This window comes from Microcebus murinus, chromosome 19 (assembly GCF_040939455.1).
Source record: "Microcebus murinus isolate Inina chromosome 19, M.murinus_Inina_mat1.0, whole genome shotgun sequence".
In the NCBI taxonomy this organism is placed as follows: Eukaryota; Metazoa; Chordata; class Mammalia; order Primates; family Cheirogaleidae; genus Microcebus; species Microcebus murinus.
In genome coordinates, this window is record NC_134122.1 from 32357211 (window position 1) to 32382685 (window position 25475).

Sequence of the window (25475 nt, forward strand, 5' to 3'; positions counted from 1 at the left end):
ATGGCACATGAAAACTGTACTTATCTGAGCACTTGGTGGTTGTCCCTGCAGACACAGCCAGGGAAAGGCCACACAGTCGATACGGGCTTCCCTGTCCTGCGTTCTCAGCCACAGAAGCTACGAGAGGCTGTCCTTAGCCAGTGCGTGTGAACGTGCGGTGGCCGTCCACAGAGTGGAGGGGGGACATGATAGGCTGGGGAGAGACAGGTGATGGTAATATTAAACACCCACTGTCCACCTTTCTACCTGATGCTGAAAATCTGCTCTGACCTCCCATTCAGATGTCAGGTGGAAATGTCCCTCGTGGCACACTTGGGACAGGGCACGGAGCTGCAGGTGGACAGACAGCAAGGGCGGGCAGGTTCCACACTCGGAGAAAAGCCACCCCTGCAGAGAAGCGACCAGTAGAGGGCCTTTCTGAGACCACCGTGGGCAGAAGCAGTCTCCTTAATAATCCTTTGGGTAGAGAGTCAGTCCTTAGAGTATATTTTGAGCCCAGAGATAAGCCAAGATGTGAGATGATGCCTCAAATCATCGCACGTTCCTAGTACAAGAAAGGAGCTCACAGCCCGGACTAACTTGGAACAAGGACAGCATGGGACAAGTTCTAAAGAAGCCCCAGAAGCAGACAATGCAAGGAAAGGACGCAGGGAGAAGGGACTGCTCTCCCCTCCCTGGTTATCTGGGAGTTTTCATGTCTCCTCGGGTGAGCGAGGATTAGAAGTTCATGTCAGAATCTCATCCCACACGACACGCAGACTGTTACTGTCTTGATACCTGGTTGCTCTGGCTGGATTTGTGTCTAGGTTTGCCTGACTCTGTTCTTTCCATTAAACCAGGCACTTGAAAGCTGGAGAGGGGAAGGCTGAGAGGGTAAGGTTGGCACGGACACCTGGGCGCATGTCTTTAACTTGATAGTAAATCTGTTTCTGCCTTGAACTTGACGTTCAACGTAGCTGTCATTCCACATGTGGTCCAACCATTCTCCGCCAACCTTGCCTCTTGAAAATGCCCTAAGGCAAAGGACCCCTCGGGGTTGTGAAGAACAGCTCTGCTGTAGTCTCGAGTATGTAGCAGGAAGTAGACACATTGATAAATGCCCCCATCCCACTCCCCTACGTTTCTGCCCTAGAGCAGGTGCCAGGTTCTGTAGTGTCCCTGGAGGTGGGCTCTGGGGGCCAGATGGCTCTGCTGCTTAGGAATTACATAGCCTCGGGCAAGTGTTCCCACCTCTGTGCCTCAGTTTCTTCAGATGAGGAGTGGGCTACCGATCATACCTAGTGTTAGCATCATTGTGAGCATCTATGGGCATCAGTTTGTGTAATGTGCTCCACAAAAGTCCAACACCCTCTAACTAGTAGCCATCGTTTCTTCTATTTTTGTTACAGCCTCAACCCACAGGCCTGGAGCCTCAGACTTGGGCTGGCCTCTCTCCGCACCCTTGCAAGCACCCACCGTTGACATCTCTGAGTGAGATGGGCTAGTATACAGTGAGGAAGAAAACCAGAACTCTGATGGGGAGATGCGATTCGGAACACGAGCATTGGGCGTGGAGCTGTCAAGCAATGCTGGCAGCTGTCCTGTGAACAAAGGCAGAAGTGGGAGCCTTTGGTTCACTGACTGGTGCGCGAGGACCGATTCCCATCTTTGTCTGGAATCTCATCTGGAGCTGCAAGAAGGGAGGCAGCATGGTGTGGTGGGAAAAGACCCAAGCTATTGTCCTTGCTCGATCTCGATCGAATGACCTTGCAGGGGCCAGCTTCCCAATTTGCGACATGGGATGATCGGACCAGGTGGCCCACCCCAGCACTGCCTGCTCTGCGATCCTATCACTCCATAGGATGAAGAGTATAGTCCCCCAGTCCTCTTCTGGGTGAGTGATGATTTCTATATGGGGGAGGGGGAAGTGTGTGTTTCTCTCACTTAAAGAGTAATAGAATACTGGGATATAAAAACTGCTAGTCTCAGTCTCCTTGGAAACAAAGAGGAGATGAAACTTTGGATTTTTCATTTTTTACCACTTTGAGATAATATATAAATGTGTGTAACCTTTTCTAAATTTTGACACTCTTTCCTAGCACTTATGGATCACATAAAGCAAAGATCTATGCCCCAAAGTCTTGTAACTATAATATGAAAAATGCACTGGAATAGCCACTCACAGCAGAAACACATTACTGCTCTTTATGGGTACCTTTCACTTAAAAGATGGACTGGGATTTGGACTTTCTTAGAGTCTCTGACACAATTTAGCAAGGGTTAAGTGCAAGTGGAGGATTGAAGAGTTGTTTCAGGCTCAGACGCACATTTTTTGGGGCATGACAAAGGAGTGCTGTCTGACTGTGTAGTGCCTATAGCGGTGTACTCCACTTTGGGAGTCTCAGACGCCCCCAAAGTTGCAGCATCTTGGGGACCCTGTCCAGTTTCTGACAGGTAGTTCTGGTGTCTCCCTCATTCTCCTCTCTGTCTCTTCTTTGCTTCCGGCCACTGGGTCCAGCTGAGAGTGTCCGGCACTCTGGCGGGGTGTTCATTCAGTCTCTCCTTTCAGCTTTGCCCAGAACATACTTTTTCTCTTCCTTTGGTCCCACATTCTTGAAGTTTTGCCCTCCCCAGCCCTCACTCTGACTCCTCAAATCCCCGCCAGGGTCCACACATCCATGAGGGCTTGGAGCATCTCCTCATCTGCTTCAAGTTTTTCTCTCTTGTCTGCGGTGTTCTCTTTCCAATACCCCGGAAGGTGGGGCAGACAGTCTAGCTTGCAGGATGCTGGTTCCAGAGGAACAGGGACTACTGGCCAAAACAGTGGCCTGTGGTCAGCCCCAGGCTTGCAGCTGAAGTTCTAGGTGGACCACTTGTGCTTGGGGCATGGATAGATCCAGCTGGACAGCATGCACAGACCAGTCCCTGGGGGGGGGGGCAGAGCCCTGGTCCCTTCGATGGCATTCAGGGGATGTGCTCCAGGAATATAAGGAAAAGAGTTAGGCTGCATTTCCTCAAATAGCTAGACATAGAATTACCACATGACTCAGCAATTCTACTCCTAGGAATATACCCAAAATAACTGAAAGCAGATCTTTGACAAAAAACTATATGCAAATGTTTATAGCAACACCATTGACAATACCCAAAAGGTAGAAACAGCCCAATGTCCATCAACTGATCAATGGATAAATATATATGGTGTGGAATATCCCTACAATGGGATATTACTCAGACATTAAAAGGAATGAGGCACTGATAAAGGCTACAATGTGGATGCACCTTGAAACATTATGCTAAATGAAAGAAACCAGACACAAAAAGCCACCACCAATTATGTAAAATGTCCAGAATAGGCAAATCCAGAGAAACAGAAAGCCAACTAGCGGTTGTCAGTGTTGGAGATAGGAGGACTTTGGGAGTGACTAATGGGTATGGGATTTCCTTTTAGGGTGGTCAAAATATCTCAGAACTAGGTAGAGATGATGATTTCACAACATTGTGATTATACTAAATGACACTGAATTATGTATTTTAAAATGGATAATGTTAGTTTTATGTTATTGGAATTTTAATTAAAAAAACAAGTAGACCAGATCCCAGTCTGCACTGGGAGATGGGAAGATATGCTGAGAAACCAGTCGCCTTACTGAAATGAGAACCCAGAATGAGGATCATACCAGGAATGGGTTTGGCTGCACAAATAATCACAAGGAGGCTGGTGCAGCCCCAGCCACCAAATCCATTGTTCCAGGCAGGAAGAAGAAGGGAAAGCTGTAAAGAGCCATAGGAGCATTCCAGTTGCCTCAGAACTTTTAAATAAGCTTTCCTGGAGCCCCCCTCATTTACAACAGAATTGGCTCACTGGATCTCACATAGCTCCATCCAAGGAAAGTCACTTGGGCCAGAAGTGGGAGGGCAGGGGTGAGGGCTGGTTCAGTCAACTAACAGTGTCTGTACAAGGACCAAAGAAGAAACTGAACTACATGGAGCGACCTGGAGGTCCTTATCCGCAGGACCCTGGATCTTGGCATGGCAGCACTTTCAGTGGAGAACTTTGACCTCAGACAGGTCAGCCCTGTTGAGAGATGCAGCCTTTAGGAAAGGGACACTTTTTGTCCTTGGGGAGGGTCATAGGGAATCTTCCTTAATAGCAGACCCACAGGAGGAAAGGGTGGCCTGCTTGGATAATCCTCACCTCATCAGAGGTCAAGGCAGGACTGAGCCCAGGGCTGGTGGTCCCAGCTGAGAGTCGCTGGCCAGAGCAGTGGCCACTGAGATTAAGTCATGGGCGACAGACACAGATGTGGGACACTGAACTTGTCTCAACCACTGCACGAGACCAAGCCAAGGATTGGCGTTGCTTGGCACGGGCTGACTTGAGTGGCCATGCCTGCAAAGAGAGTGACATCGCACATTAGGACAAAGCATACTTCTGACTGCTGCCTGGATGGGCACTGAAGGCACAGATACACGTGTGTCTGGTTTCGTACATATGTCACTTGTCTGTGACCTTCTCGAAACCACATACTGTGTCTCATTCATCTTCACGTCCCCAGTGCCTAGCATAGTTCTTAGCACATGGTAAGCAGTCTTCCATTCATGTCTATTAATATTGTCAACATGGAACGAATCTTTTGTCTCTCCACATACACAGCCTCAGTGTGGCATCTGCAGTTCACTGAGTCTCCCGTTCATTTCACTTCCCTAGGCAGGACTGGCTATGGCGACAAGTATCTGTAAGAGTGTGTCTTGACAGCCCCATCATGGTAACAGTCCCCTCCCCAAATGCCCAGATGGGTTATGGTGGAAAAACACAGGCTGTGGGATCAGGAAGATGTAGCTTCCAGTGGCCGGATTGGAAAACACACCATATACCTGTCGTGACTCAAGCTGGTGGCTCTGGCCCAGAGGAAGAGCAGAAAGTGCACAAACGGATCTAAGCACATGTAACAACCCAGTGTATAGTAAAGTGAGGGAAATGATGTCAGTCAATAAATTACTATTTGATAATTAAATCTCAGAATGCATTAAAGATTTTTAAAAACCCAGTAAGAGCACTAGGATAATACATGTGTTGATTCTTATGTTCCAGTCAAAGGCAGAAATTTAAAGATGGGTACATTTGACAAACTAAACATTTGAAGTTGTAGCTTGGCAAATTATCACCATAAACCAGAAAATAGTTTAATGTGATCTGGGACATCTACTTGCAGCATATATTATTTTTAAGGTGATTTTGTGGAAATTCTGATGCATGAGGAGAAAAAAAAATAAATAAAAAGCGTGCTAATTTTGATATATAAAGCGTGTTTACAAATCAGTGAAACAAAGGACGATTGCCCTGGTTAAAAAATGGGCAAAAGACATAAATGGCAATTCACAAAAGAAAGTATGCAAGCAGCCAAGAAACATGAAAACACCTCATTATCATTGTTAAATAAATAAATAAAAATTTAAACAATAAGATGTAATTCTTTTGCTATGAAATTGGCATTTTAAAAACGACAAGGCCAATATTAGTAAGAAGTTGAGGAAATGAACACTTGTACACCTGATTTAACCTGGCAGAACATTCTGAAGTATGATATTACTATATACACTATATAATATATATAATCAATATATACTATTTACCAATATATAGTACATATACTATGTGCCAATATATAGTATGTAGTATATATAGTAAGATCATATATACTATATATACTATATACTACACTATCAAATATAGTATATTTGATATATATATATATCAAAAGCCTTAAAATGTACTTATTCTTTGATCTAGAAATTCCATTTATAGGAATTTATTCTAAGGCGCAACTCTGGGTATGGGCAAATATTTATTTATAAGGATATTCATTACATTATTGTTTATAATCAAAATTAGAAATAACCTAACTGTCTAATAGAGGAATGGTTAACAATATTTTGGTACAACAGTGCAATAGAGTACGATGGGATGATTAAAAATAGCACAGAAGACAAGGAATCATGACTACAACATGTAAAATGAAGACACAGATTATATAATAGTATGATTCCATTTTGCACGTGCGCACATATACACACCAAAAGAAAGTAGTTCTCTTTGAGTATTGTGAGCAACTTTTATTCCCTTCTCAGTGAGTCTCAGTGTTTTTTGGATATATACTACTTTATATATAACATAAAGTGTCGTATGACATATAACATAATGTATATATTATACATTTACTGCCTGGTGCATACAGGGTTTCCTTTCCCACTACATCACTCATGTAAGCAGATTTTCTATCTTATTACTCATGTAAGCAGATTTAGAAAAGGTTATTTAATTAAAAAGCTCTCTGAATGTAACTATTACTAGCTGCATTATCTTAGGCGAGTTACTTAAACTCTCTGAGCCTCAGTTTTCACATCTGCAGAATTTGCATAATAATATCAACCTCTCAGAATCGTGGTGTAGATGAAATGGGATAATATGTGTGAACGCTCCTGATCCATATTAATCACTCAATAAATGCAGTGCCTTTTATTTCCTCTGGTACACTCTCTCTCCCTTATCAAATTTGCACATAGGAGAGGTTCAAATATTAAACCGTTATATTTTACAGTGAAATTCAAATGAATGTCTTTTTTTCCCAGATGGGTTTTATTCTAAGCCTGTGGGGTTTCCGTTATGAAATAAAAGATTTGTTTCTGTAACTTTCTATTTAAAGAATAATTGTAGTCTTTTTCCAATTTATACCAAAATGGAAGTCAACGGCTAGGAATTTTCTCAGTTTTAATTTTTCTACTCCAAAACTGCATCAGAAGCTTGTTCTTAAGCATTTGTCACCTGCTACCACAATGACCATGGCAGAAACTCTGATGAGCTGGAATCTGAGTTAGCAAAGTCACATTTGGTTGTTTGACTATCTCGGGGTTTCTGGAAAGCCGGTGCTGACTGCCTGTTAGAGGTGTTTGGGAAACAGGAGATTTTTTTACAGGTGGAGGTGTGAGGGCTCCTGGTTCCCCCGAAGTTGTAACAGAATGCAGCAGGCACTAACCTGAGCGAGTCAGTATTACCTGGGGTGACAGTTGAGCCACTTAGCACCGACCTGTCTGCACAATGTCTCAAGGAGCCACAGCTTGGCATTCCAGGAGTGGAAGTTCATGGTTGTGCCCCAGATGGTGAGCGCTGGGCCCCAAACAATACTCAGAAAGATCCCTGACAGAAATGAGACTAAATCAACAATGCCTATTGATGATGCTTTTGAAGACATCCGGCTTTGTCCTAGAAAACAAGACGTTTCTCCTCCAGACTAGTTTTAAATTGCCTGTCCCCGGCTTTCTCCCAGGAGTTGGGCAATAACCTCAGCCTGGGCTGGGTCAGGTCTTAGACCTCAGGCCCAGCTCAGTCACGAACCTCACTGGAACCCAGGTCCGTGTTCCTGGCAAACAGCTGCACTTGAAAACTGATGGGGAGAAAAGTGGTCCCTGTACTTCCATCAGCCTTAACCAGAAACATCTGCTCACTAGGAAGGAGCCGTTTGCTGGCTTGGTTTGCGGGGAATGCGTTCTGGGCAGGTGACGGGGTGGCCTCCCCGCACGGTGACATCAGCCGGAGAGAACTGTTGCAGGGGACGGGGCCTTGGGGAATAAGCAACAGTCTGCCTGCCAAGGAAACAAAGCCTGAACTGCACATTTCATAAAGCTCTAAAAGCACAAATCCTTGCTTAAAAGGAGAAATATTGCCAGGTGGTGAAAAGTGCTTCTGAAGAAAAAGAAAATAGTATAAAAGAGAAAGCTGATTAAATCCAGGAATTCTGGGTCTTTTGTTCTTCCTTCCCTATCAGCCGAGCAACAAATGAAGATTTCTGGTCTGGGTACATCCACGGAGACAAATGCTTCTCTTCCATCCGGCTGTATGTGGCCTGCGACTGCATTTCTCTGTGTTTAGGCACAGATGACCTACCATGGCATATGCAAGGGCCCAGCCCGGAGCCCGCGGTGTGGATGTCACTTCTTTATTATCTTCTTGAAGCTCTCAAAAACAGCCAGACCCAAAATTCTTCCTTGCTTTTTCTTTTTTCAGATTAGGGCTTGGAAGCTCTAGGAAGTGAAAGGGTTTGTTTAAAGTTTCCCCCTCTGGCTCTGAGGTTGGTCTTTGTTCATGCAGCATTTATTTAAGTGACTGCAAACCATGGGCAGTAATGGCAAAGCCATTGTGTGTGGCCTCCCACCATCTCCTGAAGTCTGTGCTGTAGAGAAGGCTCTTCCCTACTCTTCCCACGCCCCTGGGCAAGCCCCAGGGCTCCTCTGGTCACTCCCAGGGGAGAAGGACTGCCAGGGCCACTCTAAGTTACAACACAGAATCCCAGCCCCATGGGATAGTCAAATTCTCAGCCTGGTTTACAGTCCGCCAAGCCCAATGCTTCCCTGTTGCGCCGGTGCAGACAGGAAATTAGGGGCTGGGGGAGGGTGGGTGTCCTCCCTGCTGTCATTTCTTTTTGCTTTTCCTTCCCTTCCTCCCTGATCCTTGTCCCTGGAGCTTCTGTGACCCCTACAGGGTTGGGGTCTGAGGCAGGAGACGAGATGAGGGGAAGCTACCTTCTGTGTGCCTGGCACTTGAGGACTATGGTGCCACACTCTCTGCCCCAGACGACCCCTCTAGGGACACTTTGTGGGTTCTTTGAATTCTTCAGAGACCCTCCCCCATTTCCGAGGAGCTCGTGCCTGTAGTTCCCTTGCAATGAGCAAGTGGTGCATTTTCCTTGGACTCAGTGCTCACTGTCTGGCCCCTAAACTTCCAGGGTGGAAGATTCTAGCTTCTCTTTGTGGAGGTCCATTGCCCTCCACCTCACCATGCGGCCTTCTTGGATGGGGTCTGAAACCACACCTGGTCTGTGGGAGACATGTGTCATCTCAGTGCTGACACTCCGGGAGAGGAAGATGCTGGATGCGACTACCCCTCCTGGGGTTTTGTCTGTCAGCGATTGGCTTAGCCCTCTCTCACCCTTTGTATTTCTCAGATAGGAAACAGACACCAGCCCTTCATGTCTTCCAGTGTGGGGGACATGTGTCAAGTGTTTTGTGGAGTTCCCGTGAAGTCCCAAGGCCTGTCTCTAAGTTCAAGGTGAAGAGCAGGCACCCCACACCCCTCGCTGTGGGTAGAGGGTGGGATTCCCAACACGTCAACTGCTAGTCCTGAAAACCCTTTCCCCTTGCCTTCCTGGAGGTCTCTGAGGCTAGGCTCAGGCTAGTAAGAAGTGCCCCTTCCATCTGGGGGTGCAGAGTTTGGGTGAGGCTGGAAGTAAGCACAGCTTTCTCCAAAGAAGAAATCATCCCCAATCTGTCCAACTCTTAACCCTTAGTGTGGGAGGCAGGTTTAGGAGTTGTTAAACTGAAATTCAGACAGCTCTTTGGTAACATCTGAGCACATCTTGCACCTCCTTTGGAATGTGATATCTACTGTCTTTGGTGTCTTTGTTTCAGCCTCATGCTGTGCCCTGACCACATTGACTTGCCTGACTTTCCGCCTACTCTTTGCTCTTGGAGAGGGGACCAGGCTTGATGAATCTCTACCTCCCACTGCCAGCACAGGGCCTCCTCGCATGTGGGAAGTGCTTGCTGCATTTTTGCCAAACCAGTGAATGCAGGCCACAGATCCTGTTTCACTGAACACCCAGTAATTTACAGAGCAAATAAATTGTCAAATGCCGGGCCCTGTGCTGGTACAGAGGGAACAGTGATCACACTCAACAGGATGTGTTTTCAGAGGTTTCCACACTAGCTGTGACGACTGGGTTATTGGATGTTAAAGCATCCCTGAATACATGGGCCAGAGGAAATGCAGGATGAGCCTAAAAGATTTCATGGTGCCAGAAAGTAAGAAAGTACTTAAAAAAAAAAAAAGATGGAGGCATATCAGAAGGACACAGGAACAAACTTGAAGGAGCTCCTGGTGATCAAATCTGGGACAAGATTTGGGACAAGGTGAGCAACAAAATAAAATAATGATAGTCATGGATTGTAACACATAGAATAAAAATCAATATTCAGGAGTCCACATGGGCACACAAGAATAAATAATTAAATACATAAATTTCAGAGCTGGGAGAGTGCTTCCTTGCAGTAGAATTCTCATTATTGAATGCAGAAGGGATGATCAGAATATCCCACAGTAATAATTGTTTCATGCAAAAATCATCGGTGTATGCTGAAACGAGTGGGCAAAAGCACGTGAGAAACACGATATTCACATCGTCTCAAGTGTATCCTCCCAAGACACTTATTAATTACAAAGAGAAAAATGGTAACTTTACTATGGAGAACTCAGCCATCCCACTTTTATCAAGTGATCAAAGTTAAGATCACTACTGGTTGAGTATCCCTTAACTGAAGTGCTTGGGACCAGAAGTGATTTGGATTTTATATTTGTTTTTTGGAATTTGGACTATTTCATATACATAATGAGATATCTTGGGGATGGGACCCAAGCCTAAATATGAAATTCATTTATTTTTCATGTATAGCATATACACATAGGCTGAAGGTGATTTTATTCAATATTTTTCAATAATTTTGTGCATGAAACGAAGGTTTGACTGCAACCCCTAGCATGAGGTCAGGTGTGGAATTTTCCACATGTGGCCATGGTGGTGCTCAAAAGCTTTCAGATTTTGGAGCTCTTAGGATTTGGCATTTCCGATTAAGGATTCTCAGCCTGTGGTGTGGAGACACAGTAACGTCATGACCCTCCCTACATGATGCATTGAGAAGGGGACAACTTCATGTCTGTGCTGCTCTTGCCAATAATAATAACGATACTGAATTGACATATGAGGGGACTTGAGACTGACCCACATCTGGGGACATTCTACAAAATGACTGGCCAGTACTCTTTGAAAATGTCAAGACCGTGAAAGAGAGGACTGAGAATCATCCTACACAGGAGACTTAAGGAAAGTTAACCACTAAAAGCAACGTTGCATCCTACATGAAAATCCGGGCCCAGAAAAAGGCTGTTCGCAGAACAACAGAAGCAGCCCGAATAAGGTCTGTGGATCAATTCCTAGTACCACATCAATTTTGATCCCTTCGTTTGGATGGTGGGATTGTGGTTGTGTAAGATGTTAACATTGAGAGAAGGTGGCTAAGGGTACATGGGAATTATTTGCATTGTTGGTGCAACTTTCTTTTTGTGTGTCTGAATCTGTTTCAAAGTTAAAGGTTAAAAAAGCAATTACAATGCAAAAGTTAAACTTTACCCGGTGACATCACTGCCCTTCGCCAACCGGCCCTGTGCTCCAGGCCCCTGCACTCGGCTACCAGTGCCAACAGTTCTCGAAACGCCAAGTGCACGTCAAGACGTAGGTCTCATTTTCCCAAGCAATTGCTTCAGAGCGTTGCGAGCTTATTTTCAGGAACACGAGCATGCCTTATTTTCAGGAGGCTAGTGACTCCTTCTTGAGGCTTGTGCCTTTCTGGGCTTTTTCAAGAATCACTTAACTCCAGTGAGAATGGTCTTTATCAAAAAGTCCCCAAACAATAAATGTTGGCGTGGATGTGGAGAGAGGGGAACACTCCTACACTGCTGGTGGGACTGCAAACTAGTTCAACCTCTATGGAATGCAATATGGAGATACCTTAAAGTGATACCAGTAGATCTGCCATTTGATCCAGCAATTCCACTACTTGGCATCTACCTAAAAGATCAAAAGTCACTTTATGAAAAAGACACCTGCACTCGAACGTTTATAGCAGCACAATTCACAGTTGCAAAGCTGTGGAAACAACTCAAGTGCCCATCAATTCATGAGTGGATTAATAAAATGTGGTATATGTATTCCATGGAGTACTACTCAGCTTTAAGAAACAATGGTGATATAGCACCTCTTGTATTTTCCTGGATAGAGCTGGAACCCATTCTACTAAGTGAAGTACCTCAAGAATGGAAAAACAAACACCACATGTACTCACCAGAAAATTGGTATTGATGGATCAACACCTCAGTGGACATATAGGAATAACATTTATTGGGTGTCGGGCAGGTGGGACGGGGGAGGTGGGGATGGGTATATACAAACACAATGAGATGTGCAACGTTTGGGGGATGGTCACGCTTGAAGCTCTGACTAGTGGGGAGGAGGGGCATGAACAATATACATAACCTTAACACTTGTACCCCCATAATATGCTAAAAAAAAAAAAAAGAATCAATGCAAAAGGGAGTTGGTTTACTCTCCCCACGCTTTGCTCAGATCCGATCAGAGCCTGCAGTGGCTCCTCGTGGCCACGTGGTGTCGCTGTTGGCACTCGGTCCTGCCTGCTCGTACAGGCGCAGCAGGTGCAGATCCCTGCAGAGGCCCCTGGGAATTTCTGGGGATGGGCCACTCCCCCCGTCTCCAGCTTGGCTGAAGCCACTCCAGGCTTGGTTCCCTGAAGTTGTCATTCTCAGAACGCGGTCCTTTCGGTTCATATCCACTGCCTCCTCCTAGGACCCAGCTTGCCCGGGGATTGGCTGGGGACTGGTGTGGCCCCTCCAGGCTTGAGCACCCTGTGCCGTCTCTCCCCGAATGGCATTGCCTCCAAACCTGCCACGTGAAGGGAGCTCTTTCTCCCCTTCCCCACTCAGAGAGGAAACTGTTGGGATGCAGCCCTTGAAGGGATGTCCCCAAGGAAGTCCAAGGTGTCTACATCAGCCTTTCCGGGAAGGGGTAGCAATGCCAGCATGATTTTCTGGCCCCTGTCTCATTAGACAAGAGAGAAAAGAATCAAGCCCTGCAGCACTTCATTTATTGACTTTTTCCAACAAATATTTATCACATGCCCTCTCTGTGCTGGGTTCTGTTCTGGGGATTAATGAAAAAGAAAGGCACGGTTCCTGGCTGCAAATCTAAAGGCAGAGGCCACAAATCAAATCAAGGGAGATAAAGCTTTGTAGGAGAGGGTGCCGTGGGCGAGGAGTCTGGCCACGGAAACCGGCGCTTAAGTTGAGTCCTGGAAGGCACAACATCAGAGGGGAGAAGGGACATTTCTCTTAGAGCCGGCAGCAAATATGCAGTCCCCAAGTCCGGACAAGGGCACCTGCACGTGTCCCCACACCTGTCTCCTTTAATGCTCCTCTACTGTGTTTGACCTCATCATACTTTATTTTCTGTTTTGTTCTTCTGCTTCTCCACGCTGGTCTGTGAGCCCCGAGGGGCGAATACCTTGTCTGCAATGTCGACTGTATGCTCAGAGCCCGGGACATGGTCGAGCCTTGTTTTTTTTTTTTTTTTTTTAAAATCATAAATTAATGGAACAGCTTAATATGTACACAGTGGCAACCCAAGCAGGGATTGCATCCGGCTGGAGTGACGCTGTTTGGGCGTGCAGCAACTTCTGAGGCTGCAGAGTCTGGCAAAAGGCGGGTCCCCTAGAGCCTGTGTGCAAAACCAAGGAGCTTTCCCTTCATCTTGAAGCCAATGGGAGCCGTAGAATACATTGAGCAGAATAATGCAATCTCATTTGTGTCCAGGGCCAGCTCTATAGCAGCCTGGGGCCATCCGGGAGGGCCAAGGGGAGAGGCAGTGAGGACGGTGGAAGGCTCTTGTGGTTTGGGTAGAGACCAGGGAGATCCTGGACCATGGCAGGGGGCCCTGAACCACGGAGGGGGCTGGGGGGACCAGCCGGGCTCTGGCAGGACGTGGCTGCCAGCTGGGTGGTGCTGCCGTTCTCAGGGGAGAGAAGAGTTTGGGTTTGGACACTTGGAATAGGTGGTACCTGCTGGTGGAACATCCCAGATGAGATGCCAGGCGGAGCACAGGACGTGTGGGTTTGGAGATGGGCTGGTGAAGGAGATTTGGGGCTTTTCAGGACAAAGACGGAGGTGACACCACGAGTCTGAACGGCACCATCCATGGGGACAGTGTGGAGTTGGTTGAGTATTCTGGGTGGAGCCAGGGATTGCCAACAGAGGAAAGAAAGAGAAACCCAGAGAAGGAGACAGAGCAGTAGGGAAAAGCAAGAGGCTGTGGATTGCAGGAGTCAAGGAAGAAGACGTTTCTAGAAGCGAGCGGTCCGCAGGGTCAAATGCAGCAGCAAGATGCAACCACAGACAGACCAGGCACTGTTTGTTGTGCCGGTGGCCAGGTGGGTTGGGGAACACCGTGGTGGAGGGCGGCAGGGGAGGCAGTCACTGCTCCAGCCCCCACCCTTCACTCCTACCCCACCTCATAGCCATTTCCTGCCCCGGCGACCTCCTAGGGCCAGCTCCGAGCTCACCTCTTCCCCGCATCCCCCTCCCGGGCAGGGCTAAGCCTCCCTCGTCTGCCTTCCTAACACATTTCGTCAGACCCCTGAGGTCCCCATGTTCTTTGCTTACACAGCCTGTAAGGTGGGCCATGTTTGTATGTAACCTGTAGTCTATGCATTTATATCTGGATGTCCTTGGTGCCTTTTCCTCCTTTTGTCCCTGTCACTCTGAGCCCTAGGGCTCCTTGCCCCCTCCCCATATGGTGAAGCAGAAGCAGAGGCCCTAAGAATGTCTTCTTGAGTGTGGGAGGAAGACTCTGGAGAGAGATAGTGGGGCTGTTTTCTGTTGTCTGTGCTGGGTCACACTGGGTCTTAGGGAAGAGGAGAGAGAGACAGAGAGAGAGAGAGAGAGAGAGGAGGGAAAGGGTTAGTTCTGGCCACCTCTAAGGGCCTTGCACAGTGTGGCTGTCTTGGATGGGACAGAGCTGTCAAAGGGGGCACTCCCTTCCCACCTGGCTGGAGCCAAACAAGTCACTGGGAATTTCCTCCAGAGAGGGGTCTCTAAGGCCCCCCATCGACACGACTCTATCAGGCCAGAGTCTGCGGAGGCCGGGGGGGATGGGGGAAGGGGCTGGCGTCTGCTCCCGGGGCACCTGGTGGATGCTGTCGCCGGGGACGCCAGGGCAGAACGGAGACGTGGGCACCTGCCGAACCCGCTGTTCCCCCGCCCACGAATCCTGTTCTCTTCTTTATAACATTCCCTCCGACAAAGACTTCGACGAAAGGGTATCAGAGAATCCGGAAAATCTCTGCCGATCCCCTGGCTTCCTGTGACAGGTGTGCGCCAGCCCCCGGGGACCCGAGCTGAGCGCCGGCCGGGCACCACCGCCCCTGGAGAGGTTCGGGCTCTCCTCCGAGAGCCGTCAGTCAGCGCGGCGCTGCACGCCGGCATTGATTTTTATGTCTTTCTACACTAATTAGACATGTTATTACTAATCTTCGGTAATCACCACAAGGGGCCTGTGGAAAGTCTCTGAGATTTCAATCGAGATTAAAAATAAGAAACATTATCACCTCTGGGAAAATGCAAAGAAAGCGCATGTTATTTTAATGTTTAAATCAATAAAGCTGTCCTGCCTCTGTTTCGTGCTGGTATTGATGAAATTTATAAAAATCCCATTTAAACTTCTTTCCGCCCGTCTCCTCGCTGCCGGGGCAACAGGATTGACTTCTCGGAGGGCATCCGGCGGGGACCGAGGGGGGGAGCCGCCGAAGACCCAGGTGCGACGGGGCTGGTGGCCCAGACCTGGGGACAGAGGGACTGCGAGGGCCTTGTTCTTGCTCTTTTATTTTGATTTCCACTGCTTCCTCTCAGTAAAGAAGCCTTTGAACCCACAAGAAAGAAAGGAGGAAAAAGCCTTTCTCTTCTAATTAATCTCTCTTCCGATGGTTAGATTGCAAACTTGGATTGCACAACAGCCTGCCTGCCCCGGGCAGAAGTCACGCTGGGGCATGGGGGACGGAGGTGGCGGTGGGCGCCGGGCTCCTGATTCAGGAATTCTGTCTTTGGAGAGCAGAGAGAAGAAATTATCTTCCAACGACGATGAGAACGCCATCTAGCACATTCTCTCAAACAATTGAAACTAATGTGTTGACACAGGAAGAGAAATGAGCCTACTTTAATGTTCTGCGGAGACAGACTGTAATTTGTAGCATCTCTGATCAGAAATCGAGGCGGCATATGGACGCGGAGAGAAATAAAGCACAGTTAACTGTTTGCCAGGCGTGGTGAGCGGGGAGGAGGGGGGGAGCAAACACGTTCCCATTGCCACGGCGATGCTGGCACCAGCGACGGGGACAGCTTGTGCGCCCAGAAGGGTGCCATCGTGTACCACAACTTGGGAGGCGGCCTGTGTTTGAGCGTCTCCTGTGTGTGTGGGGACTTGCTCGCAGCTAGCGGTGAGGATGGAGGGGTCGGACACGGGCCCCAGGTCCTCAGCTGCCCCCGCCTGCCCGGGCAGGAGTCGCTCCCTCCCGGCTCCAGGCTTGGCTGCGCCTAGGGGCTGCATGGTGCAGCAGACGGGTTTAACTGGCTTTCGGTGTGGGCTCTGCTTCATCCCAAGAGGAAGATATTCTTATTTCTGAACCTCTTGGGGCTGCAGAAATACCTGGCATGCTGCTAACCCCGCGCCCCAAACATCGGTTTCTTTTTTTGTTTGTTTGTTTGTTTTATTTCGGTATATTATGGGGGTGCAGATTTTAAGGTTTCAATAAATGCCCTTTCCCCCCCTCCCCCCACAAGTCTGAGTCTCCAGCATGACCATCCCCCAGATGGTGCATATCTCACTCATTATGTATGTATATACCCGCCCCCCTCCCCCCTGCCCAATACCCTATTACTGTAGTACCTATGTGTCCACTTGGGTGCTACTCAGTTAATACCAGTTTGCTGGTGAATATATGTGGTGCTTGTTTTTCCATTCTTGGGATACTTCACTTAGTAGTATGGGTTCCAGGAAAATATAAGATGTGCTATATCACCATTGTTTCTTAGAGCTGAATAGTACTCCATGGTATACATATACCACATTTTATTAATCCATTCTTGGATTGATGGGCACTTGGGCCGTTTCCACAGCCTTGCGATTATGAATTGTGCTGCTATAAACATTCGAGTGCAGGTGTCTTTTTTGTAGAGTGTCATTGGACTTTTTGGGGTAGACGCCCAGCAATGGGATTGCTGGATCAAATGGTAGATTCACTTATATTGCTTTAAGGTATCTCCATATTGCTTTCCACAAAACATCGGTTTCTTTGTCCGTTTCCCCTACAGACAGTGAGCATGTTGAGGACAGAGGTTACCTAAAAGTGATGATAGAATCATCATGGTGACAGCAGTTGTCAGTATATATTGAGCACCTACTAGGTGCCAGTTCTGACTTAGGCACTTTACTTACTTTTTCAGCAACCTGCCTGATATCCCAGCAAGGTGATATTTTATTAATAAACAAATCGAAGTGATCCAGTGACTTTCCCAAGGCCACCCAACCATTGAGTGGCAGAGTTGGAATTGAATCCCCCACCCCAAAGCCAGCCTTTTCCCTGCAGGCCATGTAACTCCTGAGCTGCCCCCGGGTCCAGCGCTGCCCGGCACTCGGTGCTGTTGGCTGAAAGACTGAGTGTCTGCTTGCTACTGTGGCTTCTGGCTGCTTTTGATTTTGACCTTCTGCTGTAGCTTCCAGCTTCAGCGATACTCCCCCCATCCCCCCATGGAAAGACTCCAGTGCCTCCCCCCAACCTTTTGAATGAACTTCAGTCTCACTCACAAATTCCATTTCAGTCTCCATGATTTTAAAGGAAGGGAAGGCAGCATTCATTAGACTCACTAAAGCCAGGCACTTTACATAATTTATTTTATTTTATTTATATTTCCATTATCATCACAGTCTCTTTTTTTTACAGATAAGGAAATAGTCTCAGAGAGGTTGAATGAGTAGCTTGGCCGCAGTCTTGCTCTAAGAAGCAGCCAGACGGAGACTGGAACCCAGGGCCACCTTGTCATTATTTGACACCATGGTCTACAGACCTTGCCAGCCAACATGGCATTTTGAGAAAAGACCAAGGGTTCCAGCTCAACCAATTCAAGAGAGTCACCCCCAAACCCCGCAAGTCCTTGAATTCAAGTCCTGCTTTTCTTGCTGTCTCTTGGAAAATCTGGTGGCACCTCAAACTTAACATACACATGGTCGTGTAACTAAGTGCAGGCAAAGACACTGTATGCAGACTTACTAATACCTCCTCCCTAAGGCAGTTGCCCTGAACATCCCTCTGTTTCTCTGTCCTATGGCTCAAATGCAGAAGTGGGCATGTCCCAACTCCAAGCCCAAGAACACAGATAAAGCCTGGGTCCCTCCTGGACTTCATGGCACAGCTCCTGCCTTGGACTGGTACAGAGAAGAGCAACCCGCTTCTATCTTGTGGGAGCCACAGCGTCGTGGGGTTTCTTTGCAGAGGCACGTGCCTGGTGTCCTTCCCCCACCCCTTCTCTGTCCCGATGGTGGCTCCATTCAAGCTGAGACTCTATAGTCATCTTTGGCATGACCCTTCTCTCGACCCCTGACTTCCACAGATGACATCGGGGCATGAAAGCACGAGGCACATTTTGGGAGAAGGAAACATCGAGAAAGTGGAATGACTCCAATCTCAGTGCATAGAAGGAAACCAAGATGTGTTGAGTACCTACTAATTCCAGGCACTCTAACAAACCTTATGATGAATCATGTTATCTCTTTAAGTTAAGCTTCTCAATGACTTTCTGATGAAGTTCAGACGCGGCTCCTTCACAGCCTTTTTGGACCAGGGCAGGATGTAGGTGAAGCATCGCATTGGCACAGGGAAGCACAAACGCCTCAGTTCACTCTGTGAGACCCTCCTCAGTGGGGCCTCCACCTGCTCCTACACCTCCACTGTCCCCGTCTTGCCATGTTTGCCATTTCACCTTCCCCTGCCATGCATGTGCCTTTGCCCTGGCGAGTCCCTCTGCCTGGAACGCTGGTGACGTCTTGTCTACCGGACAGCCCTAACTCATCCTTTGAGACATTTCCCCTGTGAACCCTTCCCTTACCTCTGGCACTGTTATCCAGCCCTGTGTTTTTGATTCTACTTCACACAGGTATGTACGATGGCCCCGGCAGGCTGTGGCTCTTGGCTGTCCGTCTCCGTCTAGACTGTAAAGTCCTCGAAGGAAAGACTTCATCTTACTCATTGCCCAGTGTGGGTCCCCAGCACAGCTCCTGGCACCTGAAAGCGGCTCGGTTAATATTGCAGGAACTTGTCATCCTGACGACAGTCACGTGGGGTGGATACGACTGTTCCCGTTTGTAATGAGAAGTCTGACTCCTAGAGCCTGCCCAGGACGACGGGCAGTCAGTCCTGCGTCGCCCAGAACAACGGTATCTGCTAAGCGTCAGCCTGGGATTTTGAGCCCAAATCTGTCCGATACCCAAATCCATGCTTTTTATATCACTTTACAACTGCCTCTTGGTATCCCTACCAAGTAGAGAGTGATTTCCTTTCTGAATGAGGGATTTTTTCTGGATTAAGTGTGTCTAGACATCTCTCTCATCTTAATGCGGATTTGCTCAGAGCAGAGCCGCATCTCCCCGACTGGTGGTAAAACCGAAATAAAAGGCAGCAGCTGCCACCCCTGGCGGCCCCTGTCTGAGCAGCTCTGTTGGCGAGTGGTCCTCGCAGGTTCTGGGAAGAAATCTGAGTCCGTCTTTCCTCCCTTCCTTCCTTCCTTCCTTCCTTCCTTCCTTCCTTCCTTCCTTCCTTCCTTCCTTCCTTCCTTCCTTCCTTCCTTCCTTTCTTCCTTCCTTTCTTCCTTCCTTCCTTCCATCAGAGCACAGAACTGGGCTTCCCCTTCAGCAGTTCCCACCTGGGGACATGGACTTATTTTGGGCCACTGGCAGCAGAGGGCATCCCCTTGCTGTGGCCTCCGTTTGGCGATATTTGAGCAGCATCCTCTGCAGGTGGGGCCCCGAGGCTGGCCCGGCTGCCGTCAGCCCCGTATGCGGAGCGCCTGGCGTTCAGGAATGGCTTTCCCTTTCAGCTCTGACTTCCACTGCCTCACCACATGTGGATTTCAGTTGGCCCAGGGGCTGGTCTAGCCAGCCCCTGAGGGTTCCAGAATGATCTCTGGTTCCAAACCCAGCCTGCTTGTTGGTTTCTCGGAAGCTCTGTCTCGTTTCCCCACCCTTTCTGTACCGCCACTCCAGCTCTCTCCTATGGCCCCTCTGGATTGGAATGTCAGGCAATGTCAGGTGTCATCGAGGAGGAGGCGGCCTTCAGTGAAGGAAGCGGCTCTGGGTTTCCTGACAGCGCTACCGCACAGACTCATGTCGCTGCGGGGCTTCACCCTGCTGTTAGCTTCCTGGGCCGTGTTAGACCGTGAGCTCTCTGAAGGCAGGAAGCCCGTCTTGCTCATTGCCTTGTGTGCTCCTAGTATCTGGAAGGGCATTGGTGCATATTCGCTGACAATTGTACTCCTAACTACAGTCGTGGGAGGTCCGTGTGACTAGTCCTATTTATACGTTGGCCTCTGGGGAGGAGAGGACGGTGGCACTAGCTCCAAAATTGCACAGAGATTTTGCATTTTTGTTCTAGTGTATATTTATGTAGATTATAATATTAAGAAAACATTTGAAATGGATAACAGTGCTTTTTATATGCCAAGCACTGTGCCAATGCTTTGCCTGTAATGAACTAGAAAGTCTCACGGCTGCTCCTTGAGAAGGTAATATGAAAAATATCCACATTTTAAAAATCAGGAAGCCAAGGGTTAAAGAGGTGAACAGTCACCCAGATGTCAGTGGCCAAGCTGCAGTCTGAACCCAGCTCTGCCTGATGCCAGGACAGCGCCCTTCTCCATGCTGCGTCCCTGCTCTGCTACCAGGGCGGATCATTCCAGAGCCTTGGGTGCGCGTCTGGCCCCGGGCCCCGGGCTGAGGGATCTCAGGAGGATGCACATCCAAGCACGAAGCAGAGGCTTTAAGAGAATGAACTGTTGTGAAATTTATTCCGATGCCAAAAGGGGGTTTGAGAGAGACTTAAAGAGCAATTGTACCAGCTCTTACGCTCGACTGACGCGCTCGCCTGTGAACTGTAACATATGCAGCCCGTAATGAATAAGAGAGAGATTTATTAGAGGATGTCATATTTGGTTAAGTACTTTCAATGTAAGACGAGTATTTCCCTTGTACATATTACATTTTCAATGGGTTTCCAACCATTTCCAATCCATTATTTTTAACTCCTTGCATTATATTGATGGTAAATTAATTACAACAATTACAAGTCAAAAAACCCATATTGTCCAATTATAATTTAATTCATTTCAGCTCCTCTCTCTGAGTTTGGATAAAAAGCTAAAGTGCTTTAGAAAATGCTGCAATTGCCTCTAAAATCCTGTCATTGTGTTCCGAGTTGAAGGCGGGTCAGAGATTCAGCAGGGGTGCGGCTGCCTTCCCAGGCAGCAGCCGTCAGCACGGTCAATAGGTCTGGGCTCAAATCCAGACTCAATCATCTGCTAGTTGTCATGACCTTGGACAGTTACTTCATCTCTCTGTGCCTCTGTCTCCTCATCTGTGCAATGGGGCTAGCGACACAGTCCCTCCTTCATGGGGCCGTGCCAAGGATGAAATGAGTTAGTGCAGCTAATGCCCCTGGAACACACAGTGAGCGCCCAAGGTGTTGGCTGTATTTATCACGGCGAGGCTCCGGGGGAAGAATGGCAGGTGGTTTTCTCTTATGAACCAATTTTAAGCAATGGGTAGTATTTTTCTGGAGCACAGTGGGAAGACAGATCTGAAAGCCTGGCTGAGCTCAGCACAGAGTGTGCAGGCATCGATTAGCGATGTCTGCATGGGCACAGCTGATGGAAGAGGTGACAAGGAAGAACAAAGCTCTGCCAGAGCTGGGACTGTGCTTCTTTTAATTCCTCCTGTGTCCCCAGTCTCCCAGGACAGCAGGTGGCCCCTACTCAGCCAGGTCCTGATAACAGTGCTGCGCCCTTGAGTGTAGCCATGCCCAAGGCCAGCCCTGCCCTGGACTCCTCAATCATTCAGCCAAAAAATCCCCCTTTTTTGCTTCTTAGGCTGGGTTTTCTGTCGTGGGGATAGGAAATTCCTAACTGACCCAAACTGGAGGCTGTCTTCTTTCAAGCGACTTGGTCAGACCACCTCTGTGGCTGACACTGTCAGGGCATGACAGTCAGATGCATCCAGCTCTCCTCTTGGAAACAATATCCCTCAAACCATCTCATCCTATTAGTTACCTATTTGGCTCTGAGAATTCCTCCTCGCAGACAGCTCGGTGAGCAAAGTCCCTCTGGTTCCACACCACTCACCACTCCTCATCGACATGTTCCTTCTCGGTGTATTGCTGATGTCATTGATTGGGCTTCAGGTAAGGCCTTTTCCTGCCTTCTGCCTGAGCATGTCTCTCGAGGTGATTTTATATGTATCCAATCTCATCTGCCATGTCTTAATTCTATTAAACGGGGTTCTCCAAGTCCTGAGAGGGCCTTGCTCTCATCTCGCACCGTGCACAAGTGCGAGGGCTTCCCAGGCTGACTCGTCTGCTGTCTGAAGCCTCTGACACCTGCACAAGGGTGAGGGATGGAGCCAATGTCACTCTGCTCTGGCTGGGGACTTTCCCTTATGCCACTTTAATCTCTTCAAGGTCACAGATTGGCATAGGACGCCTGGCTTACCTTACCACTGACCCCTTCATGCGCTTCTTCTGGGCTCTGTGTCATTCCTCTCACTGTCCAGGAATTAGGACAACTGGAGGGTCCCCTTTCCCAGTCAGTGAGCACCCTGTCTGCAGGGATGTCTCTCTGCTCTGAATCTCTGGAGCAATGCCAGTCTCAAGTTCTCATCTTGCACGCGCCATGTGACATCACCTGCTCGTCTTTGCACAAGCACCGGGTCTCCCTTCCTAGACAGGCACCCTCGAGGGTAAGGGCGATGTCTTGGTCATTGTTCTATGCCCAGCTCCCGCAAGACCTGGATAACAAAAAATCCCTGGTCAAATCAAATCCCACAATCAAATACCTAGCGGTGAGGTATTGTAAGGACACAGGTCTGCTCCACTGTCTCCCAGGCCAATGCATTTCAGGCTCACTGGGTCAGCGATCATCTCGAATCTTCTCGCTTTTTTCCAGCACATCTTGCTGTCTTCACATCTTCCTCCTTTCTCATGCCACTCAGTTTACTGGGAATCCCTTCTCTCCTTCCTCACCTGCTGCACCTTGAAGGGCCTTCCAACCTGACTTTAGTGTGGCGTGGTGTGTTCTGCCTGCCTTGTGCATATTCACAGGTGCTCTGTCTGCGAGGCTGTTTCCAGACCTGAAGCCACTCCAAAGCCTGCGGTGGGTCTTGTTCACATCTATGCTGATGCCAGTGAATTGTTGGAGACCGCCTGGCCACGAGCAGAGTGCTGTGCTGGTGCAATAGAGCTGCCCCCATTGCAGGGAGCAGTAACTTCCAGAACCACTCCTCCTTCTTTTCTCTCCTGGTGAGATTTGTTGAGATCCCTGGTTGTGTGCAGTGTGCACTGGGTTGTTTCCTTGCAGTGTGACACTAATGAGAGCCGCCAGACTGCCAGAGCAGCTCTGTCCCCGGCTGGGCTCCTAATCTTCCTATTATGTCTGTGTCCACGTTGGCCAGGACACAGAGCTCACTGGCCTGGGGCCAGGAAGACTTGTCAGCATCAAGACTGACCCTGGAATAAAATTAAACCACATGATTTTTTTTTTCATCTTTTCTTCCCCCTGATGTCCCCAGCAGATGGAGAATGCTTCCCATTGTTTTCCTTTCCCTCTTTTTTGGCAGGAGGCTGCTTTCCCACTAGACCCCCAACTAAGACTGAGCAAGAGAAAAACAGAAAAGCAGAGAAACAAAGACTGGGAAACAGAGGAAGTGTGGAAGAGAAATAACTTGAGAGCAGAGCAGCACGGATTGGGGTTCTGGGGTGGGCTAAGATAAGGATGCTTATTTATGGGCCACTTGCATTGGAAGTCAATTGGGTCACAATATCTGTTGACTTAAAAGAAACATCCTGCATTATCCTGTCCTAGGAGGCGAGAGGAGGACCTGTCGTCTATCTCCCGCTTCCACATACCCCTGGAGGTGCCTGCTAACCACAGCATTTCCTGCCACCTGCTGCAATGCCATTTCACTCCGTGCTTCAGCTTAATTGGCAGAGTACGGAAGACCACTGCAAATATTTGTGCAGCTCGAATGCTGCTCTTGTAACCAGGAGGCAACATTTCTTAGTATCGGTGTCTAGATGGTGATACACAAGCAGGGGAGTCAATTTACTTTGGGATCAATAGATGTGGTCTCGATCGGCAGAGAACACGAGGCTTCCTTTAGAGAACAGGAGGATGGAGGATAGCTCTGTCTCTCAATGCCTGGCTCAATTCCACACGACAACTGGGCAGGGGTGGTGTTTGTTTCCAGGCTGATTGTTTTTCGGCCCAAGAATGATAAAAACCTTCCCAATGTCGGTCAGCTCAGAAACACAAGAAGCTAAAATGTGGCCCCTACTGCCTGGGAATGCTGGATAATTCCTGGACACCCTGCGGGAGAATGGCCACCTCTAGGGAAAGCCTCTCTCCACTGTCAGGTTGACAAAGTCCTGTTCTTGGTGCACCCTTGTGCCCACTGTCTGTTCGCCATGTCTCGGAGATCACACTTGCACACCTACGGCACTGAGCCAAGATGGCGATTTTGTTGTTGTTTTGTTGTTGTTGCATTTTTTTAGGTCTCTTTGGTAGCACGTGGTAGGAACCCACTTGAGCTAGAAGAAAACCTCAAGAAAATTTATTGTAGGGACATCTAGGTGCCCTTGTGGTAGAAATTCAGTCACCTCTCAAGAGTAGATCAAACAGGGATCCAAATGGCAGATAAGCTGGCTTTCTGTAGCTCTTGCATTTTCTATGTCTCTGTTTTCTTCCTGCTCTTTTTGCTGCTTTTCGTTTTCTGCTTCTGTGTTCCCATGACTAGGGTTCCAGAGTCCAGGCAGCTCTGGCCAAGAGTCAAAGTCACTGTTTGGGTCGAGAATCTGCATGAGCTTCCTAGGACGGCCGTTACAAAGGGCCCCAAACTGACATGTATTGTCTCAAGGTCCTGGAGGCTGGAAGTCTGAAATCATGGTGTAGGCAGGGTCACGCTCTCTCTGATGGCTCTAGGAGACAATCCTTCCTTGCCTTTTCCTAGCATCTGGTGATTGCCAGCAATCCTCTGGGTCCCTTGGCTTACAGAAACATTATTCCAGTCAAATGGCCATCTTATCCCAGTGTGTGTTCACGTTGCCTTCTCTCAACACGTGTGTCTCTCTCTGAGTCCAAACTTCCCTTTTTGATAAGGACACCAGTCATGGTAGTTAGGGTCCACCCTAATGACCTCATTTTACCTTGGTTATCTATGTAAAGACCCTGTTTCCAAATAAGTTTACATTCTGATGTACTGATGGTCAGGACTTCAGTGTATCTTTTTTGGGGGCACACAATTCCAAATATAACAGAGTCCAATTGTGGCTACCTGCAGGGAGCAGTCATCAGCCCACAGGCTGGGCAGACACGACACCTGTTATGTGGCTTCTCTGCGGGGACTGCTGCCATACATGATGGGCCCCCACTAGCCCTTGGGCTCTGCCAGGTCAAGGATTATGTCTGCTGCAGATTTGCCTGGAAAATGGAAAATGGTGAGTACTTAATAGAC